This window comes from Electrophorus electricus, chromosome 25 (genome assembly GCF_041902795.1).
Source record: "Electrophorus electricus isolate QZ-2024a chromosome 25, ASM4190279v1, whole genome shotgun sequence".
Taxonomy (NCBI): Eukaryota; Metazoa; Chordata; class Actinopteri; order Gymnotiformes; family Gymnotidae; genus Electrophorus; species Electrophorus electricus.
In genome coordinates this window covers 1,266,957-1,285,000 of record NC_137521.1, presented here as the reverse complement: position 1 = coordinate 1,285,000, position 18,044 = coordinate 1,266,957, and positions in this window count along the sequence as shown.

The window sequence follows — 18,044 nt, the reverse complement described above, 5'->3', positions numbered from 1 at the left end:
GGGCGATGCAATAGGCTAACGAGACAGATGCTCAAAAAAAGGAATCATTGTCACCTCTATTCTATGACATACCCCGAAGAAAAATTATGATAAGCTTTCACTTTCTCTGGCTATAACTTTATTCTCCCTCTGCATCCTTAATCAAAGAGCGGCATTATTTGTTATTCAGATGTTCGCCCATATGCCACAGGAAGCCCACCCTCCGCTCCTTAGATTTACATATTTTCGGAGAGGCCTTTGCACTGAGCTTTCAGGGGGTCAGAGGAGGGCCCCTTAAGCTCACGGGCGTTACTCGCAGGGGAGGCCTGGGTGAGGTGCTCGTTTTTTGGTGGGCTTTGCCTTGGACAATGGGCAACATTTATGCAAACAATGGTCAATCTGTCACCATCGTCACCCTTTCAACCCGAGCCTGACGTTGCGGACCAGGACTCAGCAGGCATGCGCCGTATCGTCCGCTGTAGATCCGCTGGCAGGGGGGAGTTACGTTAAACTCTCTTTGTCTTCTTCCTGTCCTCTTACACAATCTTCACCTCATCGCCGTCGCGTCTTCTCCTCGGCGTCTTGACCGTTAGTATTTGCTTTTTGCTTTTCTCTTTTTTTGCTGTGTCCTTCTCATGGCCTTTGCTCCGTGCCCCCCCCCCCCCCCCCCCTCTCTCTCTCTCTCTCTCTCTCTCTCTCTCTCTCTCTCTCTCTCTCTCTCTCTCTCTCTCTCTCTCTCTCTCTCTCTCTCTCTGTGGTCCATGTGACGGAGCGGCGGAGTGGGTCGTGTTGTGCTGGCCTCTTCACGCGTGAGTGCCTGCAGCCTTCGTGGTCATTATCTGACCCCGGCTTCTCCTGATGCTGCACCAATTAGTTTTGACCCAGAAGGAATTTCACGAGACAGGGAGAGAGGCCATGCTTCTACCCAGCGCTATACAGGGATGATCAGCGCACAAACAGAGAAAGAAAGGACACACACACACACACACACACGTGGGCACACACACTCACCCTTACGCACGCAGCCCTGGACACAAACACACTCGCACACGTATATGCATGCACAAGCCTGACCGCTTTTAAATCCCATCAAAATATCCCCGAGAGAAAACAACCTTGCTCAACGGAGAACGATGCAGCTATTTCACCAATTGGATTTAGCGCTGAAGTCAGATCGTCTTGCATTTTTATTGCCACATCCCCAAAGCACGGGCCGAACATTTTAAACTATAGTCCGACCGCAAGTGGTCTGATATTTGTGCAAACTTTAGCGATAGCGCCGATGCACGGTTTACACCCTACACTCCCATGTCCTGCTCAAGTAAACCCGACACAGAAGCAACGGTGTTTTCTTTTCTCCATAGCCCCATTACAACATTACAACATTCCAATAAACGCGTAAAAACCGTGCCGGCGCGTCCGCGGGAGTGCAGCTCTCTGCGGGCGTTTAAGGGCTCTTGGCTTGCTACCAATACAGGTAATGAGGTTGAGTCTCGGGCCAGCAGCCCTGGTGTCAGCCCGCCACATCGGTAATGCTCTAATCTGCAGCCATTAGACAGCAGCAGGTCGAGGGCATTTGCGTATGCGGCCAGGTGGACAGGCAGAGCGCAGCCTCAATTAAGCAGCGACCGAAGGGCGGTAACGAAGCAGGTGTGTCTGCGCGCCGCTGCAAAAACAGGCAAACATTGCGCTCACTTTGATCCGCTTTGCTTGGAATCTTTTTTTTTTTTTTTTGGCAGGGGAAGGCGTTTTTTTTGTGATGCAATATGTAGCATTTGTTTGTGTGCAGCAGAGGAATTAACACACACAAGTGTTCATATCGAGCTGGAAATAAATATACGATCACTGTGGAAGACTTTGGGCCACCCAAGAAAAAATATCCAGAGTTATTTATCAATGCATTTATCAATGCCAATCAAGTGATTATTTCCTCAAAATCAAAAAGTCGTGGTAAAATTCTCAAAGCTTCTTGTTTTGGCTTTGGCTACGTTTTTGTTGTTTGTCTGTTTGTTTTCTATGCAGCTTCAGTTATGTTGAGGGAGGGGCTCTGTTGAGTTCAGTCTATAGATGGACAGAGGAAGGTGTTAAATGTGTTTGAAGTGCTTATCATGCTGAAAGGTATTTTTCCCAGAAGCAGAGAGCCGAACTTTAAAAAACAAACAGCCATCTCAAGATATCAATAACTTTGTGGAAAGCAAAAAATGTTTTACTGTTTATTTGTATTATTGTTTGCTTTAGTGTTTAATATTTATTACATGCAAGCATGCTGCCCATATAAATAACGTATTTTTTTATGCACCTATAACTTATCACAGAACAGTATATTAGCATGCAAAGCATAATCCAAAAGTGGATCATTTATCTTCTATTGAGTAACTACACACACACACACACACACACACACACACACACACACACACACACAAGCAAACAAGCACACACACACACACATACATGCGCACACACACACACACACACACACACACACACAGAGATGGCATTTATGAAGGGGCCCAGCGATGCTCTTTGACAGCAATGCTTGAGAGAGTGTAATGAAGAAATGACGCGATGTCATGTCCCATCATGCTCAGTGTCTGTACTTGGCCGTTCGGAGCGGTTTCCCATCTCAGTAGTGAGTGCTTTACCATTTTCCTAGATATGTTGGCATAGGCGTGAACACAGGGTGTGGCCCCTGCCAGCAGTGGTCCCGCAGGGGCCAAAATTCTGGTACTGGTGTGAGAGAGTCAGCCTGTGTTTGTGGATGTGGGTTTCAGCTGAAACGTTGCTTCTGTTTTTTAAAGCTTGAGGAATTTTCTGCACTGTGATAGTTTCTGAACTCACTGAATCTTTAATTAAGTCTGTGAGGACAATTTCAGTTCTCTTACAGTAATTTAATTGTTCAGCATTTGTCTTATTTGCCTAGGAAGAATACATATGTAGCAACAAATGATCTAAATACGGTATACCTACAATATCTTTAGGTGTTTGAAAAGAGAAAACTGTAGTCGTGGAAATTCTGACGTGTGACAATATTATCTATTACCATAACAGATGTGACATGAATATTAATTTGACATATTTAAATATGTCACATTAAACTGTACTTGCTGTCATTCCCATTTTTTACTGTATGTTTCTATACCTGTTGTGATACTGGCAAATAATAAAGGAGACAAGGAGATCCTCATTTAAATTTCATGGATCTGTGGCGTCGATTGCCATGTCATTCATCTGATTTGAATATTCAAATAAATTGGTAATTGAAAGAGAAGCCTGGATTTAGCCGATTCAGTGTGTGTTTCAGTATGCCTCTGTATGTAAATATATGTGTGTGTGTCTCTGTGTGTGTGTGTGTGAGTGTGTGTGTGTGTGTGTGTGTATGTATGTGTGTGTGTGTATGTATGTGTGTGTGTGTGTGTGTGTGTGTGTAAGTGTGTGTGTGTGTGTGTGTGTGAGTGTGTGTGTGAGTGTGTGTGTGTGTGTGTGTGTGTGTGTGTGTGTGTGTGTGTGTGTGTATATGTGTGTGAGTGTGTGTGTGTGTGTGTGTGTGTGTGTGTGTGTGTGTGTATATGTGTGTGAGTGTGTGTGTGTGTGTGTGTGTGTTGCTCCGCTGGCTTTGTCCTGCAGCTGACCGGTCCATCTGATCACTCCTGAGCAGCCGTCCTGCCTCGGCCTGGCCCTCTCACTACCGGTTGTTTTTGATGCCCCCGGGGTGCAGGTGGGGTAGGGGCTACTGCGGCACCGGGGCAAATGCCTCATCAGAATCACCACAGTAGGAGAAATGTACAGCCCTATGCACAATTCTTCACAGGCTTTATGCTTTGCGTAAACGTCAAGTTGTCGAATGCTAATTAGTTCCAAATCATAATTTGAAAAAAACGCATCTAGAACCATTTGTTGTGATTTCAGCCAAATAATGCGATCCTTTCCTCACAGCAAGTTGTACCGTTGCTAACTGTCTGTCTTTCCAATTAAATACATCTTGATTCACCTTGTCAGTCTGGCTGCACAATGGCTATGTGATCCTCCACTGCCATCATTTGAATGTTTGGGGTGTGAGAGGGAGAGGAGTGTGTGTATGGAAAAGCAGACAGACCGCCCTCTCCTCTCACACAACCCCCCCCAGCGGATCACCTCTCTCTCCATCCCTATTAATTGGCTGTCAAAATGTGCCGAATTAACGGATTAACAACCTTGGATTTCGAATCCTGAAGTTTGGATGGAGGTTTTTCCCCTGCCTGCCCCCCCCCCCACACACACACCCACACACACACACACACACACATACACACACACACATATACACCCCTCCCATGCCTCTCCAAGCAGCGTTGCCACAGATCTGGATCCAGGACATTTGAGGAGATTGCGTTTCATTAGTTTGATTTGAGCGGACAGCGCTAAGCTGCCGAGAGGCTCTGGGCACTGACAGCTAATTACAGGAATGTGCCTCGTCCACTGATAGAGAACAATGGGCCGAGATGAACCCTCCCTATCAGGACAGGGGGGATGGGGTGACCCCCGCTGCTGTGCTGCACATTTAAACCCAATCTCAGCATGCAAAATACAGGCAAATGCTTCAGATTGATTATGGGGTAAACCAGGTCATTCAGGAAAGGGAAAACCACTAGAAATGTTTGGAAAATTGTTTGGGGTTTTTTTTTCAGCCTCGAGACGCATCCAGTGGATAAACGGCAAATGCACAAGCAATAGCAAAAATGATGGAATTTGGCGGCACGTCGGCGGGAGAGCGCAAGTGTCCGCGCTGCTCTCGGTACCGGTTGCTCCGCGGTGACAGGCCCAGCGCCTAAGCAGCCGGAAACACCCCGTGGGTAAAAAAAATAAAATAAAATAAAAAAGATTAATAGCAGCTGAATTGAGGCCGGCCAAACGTGCGTTAAGCAGAGCGGCTGTTGCTGCTGCCTGTTGACGCTCGTCGCACGTGCGCGGGACGCGTGAGCCGTACGGAGCACCAGCGCACCGGACGCCCGCCACTCCGCTCACGTGGGCCCTGTCCCGCCTAACGGGACGTTAAATGGATTCGCGTGAACGTCGGTAAACCGGGGCAGCACGGCGGAACGATCCGATTATCTGATTATCGCTTTCCTGCACGTTCCCCGTCTCTGCCTCGGTTTCTCTTCAATCCTCTGTTGTTATTTTTCCCCTTACGCGATCTCCAGCAACTACCGCGTCTCGTTGTGACATGTTTGCTTCTAGGTTTCACCTGCGCACGTCCGGTATGCAATCATGCTAATTTTACGAGCTGTCCACGACTCCCACACTCCCGCCCCACTTTTACCCGCCGCTTTGTCTTCGGCGCCCGGGTAACACTGGTAGGCCTCATTTCTGAAATGCCATCCTGTCTCCGGCATACCTTGACACGCTGTCACCGAGATGAAAGCTTCCTCTCCGAGATGGAAACATTTCAGCATTCTTCAGCCATCCGCCATGGCCCTCTCTTCCGCTCCCAGCATCCCTCCGTCACCTCGCCTTCTCTTTTCAGTCTCTCCGAGGTTTCATCACCAACTCCTCTTGATTGAGAGACCCCTCCTGCCCCAACTCCCCCCTACGGCCGACGCCGACGCCGACGCTGACGCTAATACCGTTCTCCGGCAGCGCGTCGCAGGCGCGGCAGCGACGGCCTCGGTGAAGCGCGCCGGTCCGAGCGGGGGGTCCGCCCCGCCCGCCGTCCGGTAGGGTCTGCCGTGGCACACGGTGACGCGTTTGAGTGACAGGCGGCTCGGACGGATTGTTAGCGAGACTCTGCAGCGTGGGGACGCCCTGTCTCGGGTGGGACTCCGGCTGACAGGTGAGCGGCTTGCCACCTCCCCAGCCTTCTAATTGCAGCCCCTGGTCCTGTATCCTGTGGGGCAGTAGTGATGGGCTGGTCCGCCTCTCTGCTGCCCAGTTCTCCTGGCTTCTGCTGGGGGTTTGGCAAGGTGGATGCCTGCCTCCCCTGGAGCTAAGTCTGGACACGGAATGGTAATCAGACAAGAGGATGTGTCGCAAACATGGCAGGTGCAGATGACGGACAAGCAAGGGCTGCAACCGTGTGTGTGTGTGTGTGTGTGTGTGTGTGTGTGTGTGTGTGTGTGTGTGTGTGTGTGTGTGTGTGTGAGTGTGTGTGTGTGTGTGAGTGTGTGTGTGTGTGTGAGTGTGTGAGTGTGTGAGTGTGTGAGTGAGTGTGTGTGTGTGTGTGTGTGTGTGTGTGTGTGTGTGAGTGTGTGTGTCTGTGTGTCTGTGTGTGTGTGTGTGTGTGAGCAATGTATATATCAGACCTTGTCCAGTGCTCCTAAATGTTTCAAAATGAAACCTACCTTGCAGTGACAGGGTCAAGGAAGCAACAGGAGACTAGAACATATCTATTTTTATATATATAGAATTTTTTTTTTGCTTGCGCAGCTGATGAAGGACCTCTGTCCAAAATGTGCTGTTCTTCTAAAAAATTTTATGTACTTCACTGCAATGTGGAAACTCTACATCTTTTATTACAGAACACTGCAGTTACTATATAGACGCATATACACTGTTTATTGGCTACTTCCAAATTAATCTTGTGTAATAGAGAAAAAGACCTAGGCATTTTGGCATTTTATTTGTAGCATAATTATCTAACATGTCAGGGTTGGGGGTTTTTTTTTTTTTGGCTGCCTACAATTCATCAGGATACAAGCTATAATATAGCTGTCCATTTGTGAAGTGAAACAGCAGTTTAAGGGTTGGATCAGGTGAACACACACTTTAGAGACAGCGGGAAAAAAACCACAATAACCATTAACGGATTTTATTAATGAATTCCCCAATGTATGAAAATGTATGAATGCATATCTTTCCTATTGATCCAAAGATGGGAAAATGGAAACCAAAAACGGGACGCAAACTAACGAGAGAGGTATAGGATTTGGATATCATATCAGGAAATAGCACATTTACCTATGGAGGCTGTTTAGAACATGTGTAATGAAATACCATCTACCATATGAAGAAAGTTTGGAGTTTGTTTTTTAAGTGGCATATTTATAATATGTTGTCCTATGTACCAGCTGAACCACACTGTCACTTAGCAGTTCTTTCTTTCACAGGTGATCAGATGTTTTGGTCCTGTCAGCGCTTCCTGGATGTATTATTAGTATTCGGACATGCGAGCCCTCAGATCTTGCGTTTCTCTTGCGTTTAAGAGCATGCTGAGAATAGAGGAAGGCCAGCTCAGCAGGTGTGTGGCGTCGTGTCAACAGGAAGATGAACTAGTGCAGTTTACTGAAGTAAATACAAATACCAAACCCAACTCACATTCTCAAGTAACACTATCCCACCATCCCAAGTGTCTACCCACTCAATGGCATGCATCCTGTGTGCGTGTGTGTGTGTGTGTGTGTGTGTGTGCGTGCGCGTGTGTGAGTGTGTGTCTGTGTGTGTGTGTGTGTGAGAGAGAGTTACACAGGGTGCTATTTCCTGGCGTTCTCAGCGGCAGCTGTGATGGGATGGTTCTGGTTCCTGGGGGCAGAAGCCTGCAGTGATCTCAGCTACACACACACACACACACACACACACACACACAGACAGACAGACACAGACACACGCACACGCACACACACATACACCATACATAAATCAAAGTTTAATTTACTGCACCTGCAACATCTTCATTTACAGAGACAATTTCAATACTATTAAACCTATATAGGCACACACACACACACACACACACACGCACACACACTCACACACACACACGCTGTGTTTCAGAGTTTTAATTAGGAAGCCTGGAAACACACAGCGTAAACACCCCCGACCCCCCACCCCAACCTCCCAGCACAGTTCTACCAACCAATCACATCCAAACCTTCTCAGAGAACAGCAAAGCCACCTCAACAGATAAAAACTCAATAACCCAGACCTCGAGGACGGGTACTGCGGTCCTGAGCTGCTGGGAAGGAGAGCATAGGACCCGCTCGGCTGCAGGTAGAAAAGAAAAACCTTGTTCTCCTCTGATGGTTTCCAACGCTCTAAGCGCGCCTGTGTGCGGTTTCAAAGGCTGACCTGTGTTACTGACACCACACTGCCATCCAGTGGCCAAAGCGGGCCGTGCAGGTCAATTGTTTTTGATGAAAACGTGGGACCAATGAACAGTCAAGGATGCTATGAATTAATCATGCGTATTCTGTAACCATTAGCATACGTTTTACATAATATGGCAAGAGAGTCTAATAATAAAAGTTTGCTTTGTCACCTGCTTCTCGTATAACTCATTCAAATGAGTCTGATGAAAGTGATTCCTCGCTGGTGACATCGTCAAGTGTCACAAGCAGCTGTTTGTTTACTGCTCGTCACGCTTGAACGTTGCGTTCTACAGTTTCGCACTGGCTGTGAGCATAAATAGGTTGGAATATTTAACAGTCTAATTAAATACTTTCCTACTTGTTGTTCTGTTAGCATTTGCACAAGCGACCTTGACAAAGTGTCCAAGCCCAGTAGGTGTTGTTGAACAGCCACTGAGACACAGTTGACTGCAGACTTAGGTTTAGAAAATTAAATAAATAAGATTAAGAATACAAAATCACCAGCAAGAGTTTGAACAGAGAGGTCAGTATTAACCTGTGGTGTCACAAATGTGGTTTTTTTTGTTTGTTTGTTTGTATTTCCAGTGGATCACGAAAAGCCAGTGCTGGGTAGTGTGTGCAAAGTTCCATGTAGCGTTGCTATTCATAGTTTCAGAGAGAGCTGTCTCAGGGAGCTGTCTCGGAGATCAGTCTCTGAGAGCAGAGTCTCCGAGAGCAGAGTCTCAGTGAGCAGAGTCTCAGTGAGCGGAGTCTCAGTGAGCGGAGTCTCAGAAAGCATGACGGCAGCTGAGGACCAGCAGACGGACGGAGTTGCCCCTTGGCGGCTAGCTGGCCGCGTGTGTGCTGCTGAGAAAGGTAAGCGCTAAGGGAGAGGCAGAGACGCGCAGCGGTCAGTGATTTTCGATACGTCTCACCCTGAGCTCTGCACGGCCCGTGGCTTCTCCTGGCAAAAAAAACAATCAATCAGTAAACCCCCCCCCACCAGATAGCTCCCATAATACACCGATCCTGACGCCTCCTTTGTGTGTGTCTTCCACACCACACCTCCGGTCACATCCATCCAACATGCCGTACTAAGCCACTGATCACCAGGCTTTCTGAGCTGCCGAAGAGGGTCCGGGTGGAGGAGTCCGGGTGGAGCATCCCAGGCGGAGCCTCCCAAGGCCTGACAGCTCGGGCAGGCGGTCAGACGCAGCAGTCAGGCGGCGTGCAGAAGGGGGCGGGGCGCCTCCGTTAAGCTGCTTCGTCATTAACGCACATCCAGGAACAGCTGATCCCTGCACCGACCCCCTTTGCACCTAATTAGCCTCATTAACAGGCTCACCTGAACCCAGCACGCAGAACAGCCACCTGGGAGCTAAGTCAGGTAAAAAAAAAAAGCCTCACCTAGGTACCGCCCACGCCTATTATTACAACAGCTGCCCACCAATGGTGTCATGTGCACACAGGCGTGGGCGGTAGATCTGACACTGTCTCACTCTCTGCCGCTTCGTACCACACACACTCAAAGATAAAGTCATGCCGCTATATGTGAGATATTTTTTCGGAGTATGACGACACACCCAGCTGTGGAGAAAAGGAGTGCTTACTGCAGACAACTACTCTCTCTCCTCACTCTTTACGCCTGATACAGTGACGCAAAAGTGCAAGGAATAAAAGACATGAAACAACTTTACATGTGTATATTCACGTTTACGTGATACCATGGCCATGTTAACATGAATACTTTAAAATCCCTTAGCTGCCAGGAATTTTGCTAGGAAGTTTTACTGTGTGTGTGTGTGTGTGTGTGTGTGTGTGTGTGTGTGTGTGTGTGTGTCTGTGTGTGTGTGTGTCTGTGTGTCTGTGTGTGTGTGTGTCTGTGTGTCTGTGTGTGCATGCATATCTGCGTGCATGCATTTGTGTGTATGCATGTGTGTGAGTGTGTGTGTGTGTGTGTGTGTATGAGTGTGTGTGTGTGTGTGTGTGTGTGTGTGTGTGTATGCATGTGTGTGTGTGTGTGTGTGTGTGTGTGTATGCATGTGTGTGTGTGTGTGTGTGTGTGTGTGTGTGTGTGTGTGTGTGTACAGTAGGCCCAGCTGCTTGGTGTCTCACACTGTTAGTGTGCTGATATCCCCTGTGGGCCTGAAACACCAAGCGCTCCTCACCGCTCTGTCACCACGACAACCGGTGCCAGATGAGCCTGTGGTGTGCGGTGCTAGCTGAGCGCGCGTGTCAGTTGTGCTGGCTCTCTCTTGTCAGCTCCGCGCTGGACGCCTAACAGCAATATGTCAATCTCTCTAAATATTATTAAGTCTGTAAAAGCGGAAAGAGTTCTGAAAATTTCCACTCGTGCAGAAGTGCTGTCAGTTCAGCAGAAAAAAAAAAAACCCAAGAATTACTCCGCTGTGAAGGCCACTGCGTGCAGGAAGAGAAAAGAAGTGGATTTTACAAACGATTGTCTAATTCATATGATCGTTCCAGCAAAGCAAAGTTGTTCAAAGTAAAAATATAGAAACGGGTAGAACATTTGGTTCAAATGATTTGGAAGTAAAGTATTGCAGCTGAAAAGAATTACAAATCACTGGAGAGAAAAAGACAAATAGTTTAAGTATTTGTAGGGAGAATATATGCATAAGAGTTGGGAATAGCCCCCCAACACACACACACACACAACCTTCCCTACCACCTAATGCTAAGAACAAAGGTGCTAAAACTGCCTGATTGTTGTCATGACGATCTCTCCCTCTCTCTCTCTCTCTCTCACACACACACACACACACACACACACACACACACACACACACTGTCTCTCCCTTCCTCCTCTCCGCGGTCTCATCTCCCTTGATGACGTCTGGAGTTTAATTAAACAGAGTCTCAGTCATCTCACCTGTCGGCTCCGCCTCTTTCTGCCAACGCTCGCAGGCGGCTGGGTGCCTGCCCCCTGGGTACGCGCCACGGCGCGTCTCTCCCTCGCTCCCCCCCTCCGCGGGAGAAGCCCCGCGGCCGCCTGCTTCTCCCGAGCCCACGCACCCAGCGGGGGTGGAGCTCGGCTTTGGTTTCATTGTTTTCTGTTCTGCCCCTTTCCCTCCATCGCGGTAATCACCGCTAGCCGCGGAGAAGCGACGCGGAGAGAAACATTGACGACTCCTATCATTATCACGCTAAGCAGCAACTCTGCAGCAACAGGGTCTGTCAGTTTCATCTCTCTCTCTCTCTCTCTCTCTCTCTCTCTCTCTCTCTCTCTCTCTCTCTCTCTCTCTCTCTCCAGCGCTTCTCTGCTGTCACAACAGGCGTTGTCTCCTGAACTCGTCTATATGCAGCCGCTTCTCCTCATCCTTTGTTCTTTGCATTCCTACTTTTTAGTAGGCCTATGTGCTTTGTGCGTGTGTGCGCGCGCGCGCGCGTGTGTGTGTGTGTGTGTGTGTGTGTGTGTGTGTGTGTGTGGTGGGGGGTCACTCAGGCAGGCAGCAGAGGAGACAGGCGTCCCCGGCGAGGAGAAGCTACCCTCTCTGCCTTAATTGAGACATACTGTCAGAGTGACAAATACATTTGCATGGTGAGTGTGTTGTGGGCTCTCTACCCCCCCCCCCCCCCCCCCCGTTTTGGCAGGGGCGACGGAGTAGTACGCGCTGTTAATCAGCCGCTCTATCTCAGTGTACGAGCGAGCGGAGCTGTCCCACACCACCTCATCTCCCAAGGCATGACAGCTCCAACACCAGTGGAGGGTTTGGGGGGGGGGACTCCCTCTCTTCTCTTTGCCAAGTCCAAGGCTGCGCTGAAGTCTCCGACGTGGCCGTCAAGTTCTCTTTTCCGCTTCCTTCTCGTTCTCCTCTTCACCTCGAGGAGTGTGTGATGGCTCTTTTTTCTTTCTTTTTCTCGCTCTCTCTCGCTCTCTCTCTCTCTCTGCTCTCGCGCCGAACGGCTCTGCGTTGTAAATATCCGTCCGCCGTGTCTCCAAAGACTCGCCGCCACCTTTTCCGCGGCTCTTCCGTCGTGTGATGTGACGCGCGGCTGTCGAGCGATCCGTTTTCTCGATAGGCTTCCGGCGCCCGACGGGGCCCGCCCGCGGCAAACCTGACGCGTCGCATCCGCGCCCATCAGCGCTGACCCCGGACAAGAACTGCCCCGCGGGTCAGAGGTCGGCGCAGCCATGCGTAACCTTGGAAGGCCACCCGGGACCGGATCGGGACCGAGTCGCCCCAAAGGCCTGGATCAGGACCCGCTCCTTGATCGCACGCTGGCAGACATAAGAGACCCTAATTGCGCTGATGCACAGATTCAACATTTTGGGAAGGGCACCCTGCAGTTTAAACGCATTAGCTTTAGCTTGCACTACAATATGGGAAACAAGAAGAAGAAAAAAACAGATCCGTACCTATTCCCGTTGGCGGAGGCGTAAGGGAGCGTCGTCCCTCAGGGGCCCCGACTCCGCTGTAAGCAGCCTGAATATGCACTAATGAATTCCATTGAAATGCAAAGTCTAGCAGCAGCCATTTGCTCCAAAAAGCTCTTAGGGAAATATGGATTAGAAAGAGGAGTGATACATTATGTGTTTTAAATAGCTTTGAGATAAACCCCACCACACTCCCCTCCTTCCTTCCCGCGTTCTCACTCCTTCTGACAGGCGGAAAACCCGCTGCGGTTTCAATATGCATGAACACCCTCTTTTCATGTCGGGTCACCCGTATGCTTTTGTCTAGGGCCGGTGGGTGGCACACAGAGGTCGGCGCAGACAGCGGCCGGCACCAGGAGGGGTGGGGAGGTGGGTTGGGGGGTGTGGATGGGGGGTGGGGCTCAGCAACCACGTACTCAACCGCCTTGAGGCGCAGAGAACAAATGCGGTCGTGTTCACGAGCCTCCCAGAATAATTCCAAAAGCACCAGGTAAGCCATTAGGAGCTTTCTGTTGCTTCGAAGCGCGTGGCCGGATATAATGACGCAACAGGAAACTTCTTTTTCTGACGTTGCTAAACTTGACGGCCACGCCTTCTCCAGGGCAGAGTATGAACGCCCGTCCGAGCTTCTGATCGGCAATGACGCTGGATCCTCGTGAGGCTGTGGAACAGCGTCAGGCGCAAACGCATGCGTCGTGTGTTTTAGGCGCATGCGCGCGCGCACACCCGCATACACACGGCGTGCATTAAACCTTAAGGAGAGAGAGCCTCCTGCAGGACTGGGAGAGCCACGCTGGACGAGGCCTGCGCGGAGACGGGAGGCACCGCAGATACGCAGCTGCTGTTAAAACCCTGCAGCAGAGACTTAATTACACCACATCTCTCTCTCTCTCTCTAATTCTCTTGCTCTCTCACTCATGCACTCTTTATTCTCTCTCTCTCTCCCTCCCTCTCTCTGTTGCGGGGGTGGGGGTGGGGTGGTCCTTAATGAAGCAGTCTCCTCCATCGATCCCGCTGATGGCTGGGTCGCTCTCCTCTGCCGGGCTGGCTGGCAGCCACTTGGCTTTGCTCCGACGGCTCCGCGCGCCTAATTAGCTCTGTTGTTCTTTTGCCTCCCTGAGATTTCCTGCCTGTTTCAAGTTCAGGTTGTGGGGGGGGTTAGAAGGGCCCGCTCCTACTCTACGGTGAGTTCCTGAGATGACGTATCCCTCCGCCTGGTTCTCTTGAATCGAGTGGCATGTTTGACCCTAGGATGACCCCAAAATTGTTGCCTTCTCTGGTTAACCTCTTGGTCGGAGCAGTGAGCTCTAGGCTGCTCTCTGCTCTCAGAGTGTGACTCGAAAACAACAGTTGTGCTTGGGTTTATCTGACTTTGTACCATGCCCAATCAGCTGAGCCAGTGGGGGAGAGAGCTTCCAGTTTAAACCCACCAACAGTTCACTTCTTGCCTGTATTTCTGTATCTGTCAATTCAGTTATTGGTTGCGCACACTGTACTCTCTGAAAAGCAAACTGGTAATTTTAATCTTCTCATGCTATCTCTCTTGCTCTCTCTCTCTCTCTCTCTCTCTCTCTCTCTCTGTGTGTGTGTGTGTGTGTGTGTGTGTGTGTGTGTGTGTGTGTGTGTGTGTGTGTGTGTGTGTGTGTGAAAACCAGAGAAAAACAAGGGTAACCTGCAAATGGTTGTGAAAAGGTAAAGATTTTTTAAAAGCCCAATGTTTTGTGATTTTAAAATTGAAAACTGAAAGTTGGGGATACAGTTAACTTTTTTTTTTAATTCATTTTATTATGTTCAATACATATACTGCATGTATGACCCCATGCCCTGGCAAAGTACCAAAACAAACACACAAACGTGTGTGTGTGCGTGCGTGCGTGTGTGTGAAACCTTTGGTTACTTCTCCAATCAAATCTGTGGTTGCCTCAGGCTGGGAGTACTCTGTTAAATAACCCCACCGAGACTCCCACCTTAAAATTGTCACTCCAAATTAAAACAATACGATGGATTCATTAAGAGTGGAACTTTCAAACACATCTGCGTTCCTGAGCTCCAGCACAAGTGAACACTTATAGCCCTGAAGCCAAGTGATCGACTTTTACAGATCAGCCTTCCGCAGACATCTTTCACCCCCTCCCAACCAGCAAACCAATCTCAGACAGACACAGTGACGAGAAAATATGCGGGGTTACCTCAGATCAGACAAATTGCAGCCGAGCTGTTCCTCTGAGCTTCATTCACACCGGCCGAGCCAATTTAGCATCTGGAGAGCAGTCTAATAGCCAGATATACAATTATTCGCTGGACTGACCGCAAACCAATAGACTCGAATCGTGTTCTATGTATGTATTCAAATTCCTCCTGAGATATCTCCATATGTGGGCAAAATGAGACACACGCTAGCTGTGGAAGAATAAATGGCCTGGCTCTCAAAAATACATCGCACACTGCTTTAAGGCCATGGCTTTATCCAACGTAATTTTAGTGAGAAGTGACTGTGAATATTTTAGTTTTATTGGCGGAGCTATTCTTTATTTTTTATTTATTTTATTATTTGTCCAAATCCTTGTCAGTGTAACATACCGCACTGGGAGGAAAAGAAATCTCGAAGAAATGTTCATTAAAAAACGTGTGGTGATATGACCACAAGGTCCCATGTGTAGCGAATTCATTCATTCATTCATTTGTTTATTTATTTATTGGTCAACAGGGCTACTAAAACTGGCATACAAAAAATAAAAAATCTCTAAAAAAAAAAAAACAATTCCAAAGCGGACCTTCTCTGAATGACCACAGAGGGTGTATAACTCATTTTGAGTTATGTTTCCTTAGCTCTGCTTATTCACGTTAATTAGCCTTCCAGATATGTTATCGATAAAGACGTTGTATTCAGACAAAACAAGCTTCTTCTACACTATCTATAAATAATTACAACCTTTACTGGCTTGTCTCATTTTGTTCTTTCAATTGGCGAGTCTCATGCCATGTGGGTGTACAATGACACGACCAGACCAATGAGCAATCGGTGCCCTCTAGTGGTAATATAGAGAATTGACATGCCCTTTGCAAGCCTAGGCCGTGCCTAGCTTTCTGTAGGCAAATAACAATATGTTTTATAAGTTTTAAATATATATAGTAGATTACAATACACAATGCATTACACAATACACTGCAATATGATTTAAAATTTAATTCGTCTATTCCACCATTTTTTAGCTTGCTACCATTTTGCTGTCTTTCGGAGATAACACATTCAGTTCTTCAGAAGAATGGCTATGAATCAACGAATCCTCTTAGTGGTCTTTGTCTGTCATCCCCTAAAACGACCCCCGTTTCCCTCAAACGCGCGCTCATACGGGAGCGTCTTCCCCGCACGTTTCTAACATCACTCAATCACGGTCCCGTCCGCCGCACTATCAATGCGGCTCCTGTCAGAGCTGACAGAGGCGCAGAAAGCCCGCCTCTAATCATAGCGGGGTGTCTCAACAGCGCCGCGCTAATGCTCGAAGAGTGACACCCTGTGCCAACATTTCCCTTCCTCCCGCCTCATCCCGACATCTTTCTCTCTCTCTCTCTCCAGCGCTCCCCGCCCAAACCCCCGCCTCTCGCTGTCTTACTCTTCGTCGCATTGTTTTCCACGCTTGTCTGCTGGCAGCGGGAGCGTTTCCGTCTCTTAGTGTCAATTAAAAGAGTGAACTATCTGCATTTGTCAACATATCATCTCCGGGGCCGCGTGACGCGTCGCTGATTTGTCGGCGATTCCTGACACGGAGGGGTGAGAGCGCGAGACGGCGATCTCCCTCATTAGAGACGGAGCGCAAGCCATCACGGCTGACATGATACTTACAGTCGAAAGCCTGTCAGACATGTCACACACCACAGTGCAAGCCTGAATCTGCACACGCACTCACTCTCACACACACACACACACACGCACACACACACACACACACACACTTATGCACAGTGCAAGGGAGCAAGGGAATGGCTGAGCCGGCATGGGAGGCTCTCGGGTTAATCTCCAGTGCACAGGCTGCCCGCTGCAAGCGAGTAAGGAGCACTATTTTCAGTGCTGGATTATGTGAATAATTAGACCTTTGCCTGGCACTTCAGGTGAAAGATTTAGCAAGTTTGCTATTTAATGTCATTTAATGATGTGTGTGTGTGTGTGTGTGTGTGTGTGTGTGTGTGTGTGTGTGTGTGTGTGCATTTCTGTCCACGTATATGAGAAAGAAATGGTGTCTGTTTTTTGTACTTTTGTGTGTGTGTGTGTGTGTGTGAGAGAGAGAGAGAGAGAGATTATCCATCTTTATGTGTGTTTGCTGGGTGTGCGTGTATGGGAGTGTGTGTGCATGACTATATATTTGTCTGGAGCATCGCCTGTGCCCTGACATGCCTTCCCCTTGGCCCTCACAGAAAAAGAAAGAGAGAGGAAGAGGAGAAGAGAGGAAGGGGAGAGAGAGAGAGAGAAAGAAAGAGAGAGTGAGGAAGGGAGAGAGAATGACAGAGGTCAGGAGAGAGAGAGAGAGAGAGAGAGAGAGAGAGAGAGAGATGTCAAAGGCAGCCAGCATGCCGAAATTCACCTTCTATTTCGACCACAAATCCCAGTCACTGGAGGAAAGGTGGCGGTCCGGCTCTGAAGGCAACACAGTCAGAAGAGTCTAAAACCATCAGAGAGTCGGGCGGGGAGGAGGAGGAGGGGGGGCTAAATGGATTAAGATTTTTTGCCCGCAACGGCAAAATTTTGGCTGCATCATCACTTATTTAATGTTTGTTCTCATAATCTGTGTCAGCATCACCTTTTTAATGTGCGCGTGATTTATTGTTACGCCTAAATGAAGTGCCGACATCAGTAGTCAGCGTGGAATAGCTTTCATTTTTTGTTGCTGAGGCTCGGAAAAGTGTGCAGCCTGCCCGTCACTGCTCGCTGTTGACAGAAGGGAAGGAGAAAAAACGCGAACGCGCCATAACGTTCAGCACTTTTCACAAAAAGAAAGAGCGAAGACAAAGGACCGGAAGGGCTGAAGAAGGTAAGGAGGATGGGAGGATGAAAGAAAAAGAGGGAAAGATGAAAGCCCGGACGATGCTGCTTCAAGGCCAAGGGCTCTTAAAGGATCACGCTCTGTTAATGGAGGACTGCTGAGACCGTCTGGCTTCCCTTCACCGGCAGAGGCCGGAAAGACAGCGGTGCCGTGAAGGGTCAACGGTGGAGACGTCCTCTGGCCCATTTTATTCCGTTTCTGGAATGAAATTGTTCTTTCGTGTCGTCTGCTACGCTTTCCATTTAAAAGGCAAACCCAGAAGGGGAGAGAGAGAGAGAGAGAGAGAGAGCTCATATGAGCTCGTAGGAAGTAAACAACCGTTGTTTCTGCCTTCTGTAGTATCGTTTTAAAAACCTGCTTTGACCTGATGCAGGTGACAACCAGCATTCCTGAATGGCCACTTATACTGCTCTGTTCCGAACGCCCAAAAACTGGCAAACGCTACAATGCTTCTGACATTGCTTACATATTATTATTGCTTCGAGGATATAGTTTCACTTCAGGTCACAGACAGGCTTTTATGTTTAAACTGGTACATGAACAAAGTACGTCACCATCTTTTACCATTTGTGGCGTCTCTTTTTGAAGGCC